Below are 6560 nucleotides of genomic sequence, written 5' to 3' on the forward strand. Positions count from 1 at the left end.
CAGAAATTATTTCATAACATTGAAAAAGAAGGAATCCTCCCCAACTTGTTCAATGAAGCCAATATCACCATAAGAACACAAAGAGAACTATAGACCTATATCCCTTATGAATATAGATGCAGAAGTTCTCAATAAAATCCTAGCAAACAATATTCAGCTGCACATCAATAAAATAATCTACCACAGTCAGGTGGGCTTCATCCTAGAGATGAAAGCATGATTCTACATATGCAAATCTATAAATGTGAAGCATAATTTATAATTATAGAAGCACATAAATAGAAGCAAAAATAAAGACCATACGATCCTCTTATTAGATGCAGAAAAAGCATTTGACAAAAATCAGCACCCTTGGCTCAGTGGGTAGGGCGCCGGCCACATACACCAAGGGTAGTAGGTTCAAAACTGGCCAGGGCCAGCTAAACAATAATGACAACTGCAACAAGTCCCAGCTACTTGGGATGCTGGGGCAAGAGAATTGCTTAAGCCCAGGAGTTTGAGGTTGCTGTGAACTGTGACAACATGGTACTCTACCTAGGGTGACAGAGAAAAAAAAAGAATCAGCACCCTTTTATGAAAACAACTTTTTTTTTGAGACAGAGCTTCAAATTGTCTCCCTGGGTAGAGTGCCATGGCATCACAGCTTACAGCAACCTCCAACTCCTGGGCTCAAGTGAGTCTCTTGCCTCAGCCTCCCAAGTAGCTGGGACCACAGGTGCCCGCCAAGCACCCACTGCAGCCACAGGCGCCGAGCCATGAAAACAATTCTTAACAAAATAGCATAGATGGAACATACCTCAAAATTATAAAAGCCAAATATGACAAACCACAGCCAATATCATGCTGAATGGGAAAAAAGTGACAGCATTCCCACTTAGAAATGGAACCAGACAAAATTGCCCATGGTCACCATTTATAGTCATCATAGTGCTAAAAGTCCTAAACAGAGCAATCGGGTAATTCTTGAATCAGTGGGAAAAAGGAGAACCTTAGTGGGAATAGAGGGAAATGAGGAAATAAAGCACACAAGAGACAAGGATAGGATCGGGAGGTCTAGAGCAGACACAACTGCAGCCAGCACTGAACTGTGGAAATAGCTTTATTTATATAATATCTAAACAAAGTCACTTATCTTAACAAAGTTGCAAATCTAGCACATGGGTTAAAGATTAACTTTCCAGAGTAAAAGCTATGTGACTTCTGGCAGAGGAGAAAAGCATGCTGTTATCCCAAAGGAATGTTGTCCTTCAAGGAGGAGAAGCAGTTGGGTGTACTTCCTTGACTGTCTCCCTAGTGTGTGGAGGCCTTGCCGCTAAATGGGGAGGCAGAGCCTGTGGCACAGTGAGTGGGGCACTGGCCCCATATATGGAAGGTGGCAGGTTCGAACCTGGCCCTGGCCAAACTGCAACAACAACAAAAAAATAGCCAGGTGTTGTGGCAGGCGCTCCCAGCTACTCAGGAGGCTGAGGCAAGAGAATTGCCTAAGCCCAAGAGCTGGAGGTTGCTGTGAGCTGTGACACTACGGCACTCTACCAAGGGTGACAAAGTGAGACTCTGTCACTAAAATTAATTAATTAATTAATTTAATTTAATGGGGAAAGAAGAGGCCAAATATCACTCTTTGCTGATGATATGATCTTATATCTAGAAAACCCCAAAGATTCTTCCAAGAGACTCCTGAAATCGATAAATAAATTCAGCAAAGTCTTGGGTTACAAAGTCGTTGTACACAAATTTGTAGCATTCCTATGTGCCAATAACAGTCAAGCTGAGAATCAAATCAAAGACTCAGTACCTTTCAGAATAACAGCAAAGAAAATAAAATGCCTAGGAATATATTTAGCCAAGGCAATGAAAGACCTCTGCGGGAGAACACTGAGGAAGGAAATTGCAGAGAATGTAAACAAATGGGAAAACATATCACGCTCATGGACTAGCAGAATCAACATTGTTAAAATGTCTATATTATCCAAAGTGATTGACAGATTCAATGCAACCACAGAAGGTGGTGAATCCTATCAGGACTGGGTTCTTCCCTTTAGGGAAGCATGTTTCCCTCTGGCACAAGCAGGGTCCAGAAATGCCAGGAATTAAAGACTTGGACTCAGGAGTTTCAGGAGGTCTGCTTGGTACTTTATTTTACTGTGTCTGAGCAGGTGTTCAAGTTCAAAATAAAGTCCTCTGAACTCTTTCCTTTTCCTTTCCCCAAGTGAAAAAAGGGTCTCTGAGCTGCACTGGGTGGAATTGTAAGAGGGGTCACGCAGACTCTAGCTTGGCTGCCTCTGCTGGCGTCTCATTGTATCACATGCACCTCAAATCCAGTGGCTGTGGGCAAGCACAGCTCCAAGAACTACAGGGTTTGTGGCCCAACTGCCTTACAAATTTAGTCCCTAGGCTGCTTTTTGTCAACTGGTGGTGGGGCTAGCCTAGGGTGACCAGACGTCCCGCTTTCGGAGGGACAGTCCTACTTTTCAACAATTTGTCCCGTGTCCTGGGGCGTTTTAAAAAAGTCTCGATTTTTGGAAAGAATGCACGAATGGGCAGGAGAACGAGAAGGGAATATACGATTTTCGGCTGTCATGCGGCTATTTCGCCAGAATATGAGTTTTATATTATTTTTGTTAATTTTATAATGTTAAACTGTAATATTAACAAATAATTGCTCAGAAGTGATTATCGAGAACTGCTTATCAAAGTTTGCATTGTTGTCAGGCCCTGCCCTGCCCCCAGGCCATGTGCCCCCCCCCTTACTGATGTTAAAATCTGGTCACCCTAGGCTAGCCAGAACTCAAGTTTCAGGCTGAGGATTTCCCTCTGGCCAGGCTGGGCTAAATGTTCCTTCCATGGACACTGGCAGAATTCTGCAGTAATCTCTTTGCCAGGGCAGTCCTGAGTTTCAGTGCAAAATCCCACAATCACTGCTCGGTGCCTGTGGCTCAAGTGGCTAAGGCACCAGCCACATATACCTAAGGTGGCAGGTTCAAATCCAGCCCGGGCCTGCCAAACAACAATGATGGCTGCAACCCAAAAAAATAGCCGGGCGTTGTGGCGGGCACCTGTGGTCCCAGCTACTTGGGAGGCAGAGGCAGGAGACTCGCTTGAGCCCAGGAGTTGGAGGTTGCTGTGAGCTGTGATGCCACAGCACTCTACCCAGGGGGACAGCTTAAGGCTCTGTCTCAAAAAAAAAAAAATCCCACAATCACTTTATTCTACCTTCCCGGGGCACACAGATTTTCTCTCTGCTCTGTGTTCTGGCCCCCCCAGCTGGGCAATGGGGAAGGGGTGGCATAGGCAATGCAGGATTGTCTTTTCTGCCCTCTTCAGATGTTTTTTGGTTCTTCTAAAGGTGCTTCCTTGTGTGGGTAGTTCTTGAATTTGTTGTTTGTGTGGACGGATGATTGCTGGAGGTTTCTATTTGGCTGTCTTGCCCTGCCCCCCACCAAGGAGTGTGTGTGTATGTGTGTGTGTGTGTGTTTAAGGCTCAATGTTCCTCTTTCCTTCAGTGAACTATCCCATATATTTCCCATAAAATCTTTTTGCTGTCGTCATTAAGACCAGAATTGTTCACTGATGTTTTTAATCATTGAACCATGGCTGATCCAATGTTTTGTCTATAAAAGGCATAAAAAAAGGCACAGTGAAAATTTCTAGTATGAAAAACCTATAGCTTTTATGTGACAGTTTAATATCTTCCAGACAAGAGACAAATTACAACTGTGAAATGAGCTGTGAACCAGAAAACCAATAAACATCATCCAGAGTTTGAACAAATGAAAGATGAGAAAGATGTTATATTTACTCCATGCCTGGAATATAGTCCTACTTTGCTACCAAAGAAGGCGATGGACTCAATTATAAGAGGGACTTTAGCTGACAAATGCAATCAATGTAACCTCATTCTTTGTACCTCAAAGAATCCCAAACAATAAAAATAAATAAATAAAAATTAAAAAAAAATTTTTTTAAAAGGTGATGGGAGGGAAAGTGAGCAGAAAACTCTTCTTACTCTGGCTCCCTGGAGTAGGAATCTCACAATAATAATATGGCTGCCGTTCACCCAGCAGCCATCGTGGAAGGCACTGTATTAGTCCTTCACATGCATCACCTCCCTGAATTCTACAGTACAATTATGATCTATTATTTGGCTATATACTCTGATTATCTCCACCTTCCAAAAGTGGGGTTCAAGGTTGTTAAATCATTAAATTGAAACCCCAAAGCAGGATTGGCAGGGTCCAAACACAAGTGTATGACTCCAGTGTCAGAGCAAGAGCAGCAGGCAGGCAAAGGAGCTGCCAACACCAGCTTCCTGGTATACCCTCACAGCATCCCAGGTCCAAGCCCCTCTCCCTCACATTCTTGAACCAATCCGGAGACAGGCCAATGGATAGTGACAGACTCTGGATCCCCAACTCTGGATCCAGGAGTTTGGTCTGCAGATGTCTTTCAAAGCACTCAACTGCTGGCTCCCAAGGGACACATGAGTCACTTCCACCTCCATGGGAGAGCTAGGTCTGGATTTCTCATACTCCCGTTCTCTTTTAATAAAGCCTAGTGGTTAAATTAAGCAAAGGCTTTGAAGCCAGACAGAGCTAGGTTCTAGTCTCTGCTTCACCACTGCCTGTGTGTGTAAGATGCTTCATCTCCAGGCTCCTCAACCTAAAAATAGGAATAACAACCCTGCCTTTTTAGCAAGGTTGTTGTGGAGATAAAATGTACTAACTTATAGAACATTTGTATTTGGATATTGTATATATACAGTGTGTAATACAGTATACACACAGAACACATGTAATACAATGCCAGGAATCTATAAACACTCAATAAACAACAGCTATTCTCATTATTATCCCCACTCTATAGTCTATCCAGCTTGAACCCCAATCTTCTCGTTTGGGGCCTAGATCTCCTGCCTTGAGTACTTTTCTCTCTCTACAAGTGAATCACTGATGCGTCTTCTTCAATTACACAGATCTCCCAGAACGAAGAATTTGGCCTCCATGACTTTTTGACTTATTAAACTTATTTCCAGGTGGGTTTTTGCTGCAATGCCCAATTTTCGTCTAGAATTTGAATGTAGGTAGCAGACCCTTAGGAGAACCTACAAAGGATGGGGGGACTCAGGGTGAAGCTGGACATGACCTGGCATTCACTGTCTGTGAATCTCAGTCTTCTCAGCTATAAAATGGAGAGTCTCATTTTTAACTTGAAAGAATGTAGTGAGGATTCCATGACACGTGGTCACTATGAAAGTTTTGAGACAGGGTGTGTTATGGTTCATTATTTCACTTCCAAGAAACACAGTTGATGACATCCTTTCTGATTCACTATGCAAGTTTATCGGTGTTGCTGGGAGGGCTTCATTTGTTTCCATCTGCACAGACCTTACATTTCTTGATTTGGGGGTATCTCAAAACTTTCATAATGACTCACATATAGAGGTTGGAAAGCCCATGTGCCTGGCACAGAGTAAGCATGAATCATGTCAGTTTCCTGTCCTCTTGCATCCATGGACAGCTTGGAATTCTGTCAACTGCATCCTAAGAGAGAAGTCCCACCTTAAGGAAATAGCAGTAAGCCTCCCCTCTGCTGTTGCCCCTTCTGCTTTCTCCCCCAGTCACCCCTTCCTTTATTTCTCTGAACTTTTGCTCTTCTGAAGTTGAGGGTGGGAGGCAAGGAGATCCTGGGCAGAGAGGCTATTCCCAGAGACTCAGCCTGCCCCAAAGTGGCCCTGCTCTGTTGCCATTTGGTCAGGAGCCAGGCTTGCTGTTTAGAAAAACATCCATTCTGGGCACCACTGCTTAAGAAAAACTGCAAGACTTCAAAAACATCAGTGAGGATGATTGAAGAGGTAGAGAACAGGAAAACTACAGAACCTAGATCATTTAGGTTAAGACAGTGAAGGTTAGAGGGGAACGGTGGGCTGCTGAGAAACAGTATTCAAAGAGGCAGAGCCACATAGGTCTGGGAAGCAGGCGTTCTACATTGGGAGTGGCGAGGGGCTGGGCATTATGAGGCTCTTGGCAAGACTATTGAGGTAGGGCCCTGAATTAGGTGGCTCCCCTTAAGAAAAGGAATGCAGAATTATAAACACAAAATTGCTAGAGCCTTTCCTGGCCTCCAAATGAGTTTTTGCAGGTGAGAAGCCCTGAAGTGTAAGCTCTATTGATTTCACAGTAAAATTGCCTCCAGCCAACCATGGGGCAAGTAACTGATAATGCTCTCAGAGCTTTATAGTTCTGTAACCCTGCCTGGAAACCCCACTTTCTTTCTTTCTTTTCTTTTTTTATTGGGACAGAGCTTCCAGCTGTCACCCTGGATAGAGTGCTGTGACATCACAGGTCACAGCAACCTCCAACTCCTGGGCTTAAGCGATTCTCGTGCCTCAACCTCCCAAGTAGCTGGGACTACAGGCAACAATGCCCGACTATATTTTTGTTGTAGTTGTCATTGTTGTTTGGCAGGCCTGGGCTGGATTCGAACCCACCAGCTCTGGTGTATGTGGCTGGCGCCTTAGCCGCTTGAGCTATAGGCGCCGAGCCAAAACTCCACTTTCTTAT

Source organism: Otolemur garnettii, unplaced genomic scaffold (assembly GCF_000181295.1).
Source record: "Otolemur garnettii isolate 467f Iridium unplaced genomic scaffold, OtoGar3 scaffold00156, whole genome shotgun sequence".
Lineage (NCBI taxonomy): Eukaryota > Metazoa > Chordata > Mammalia > Primates > Galagidae > Otolemur > Otolemur garnettii.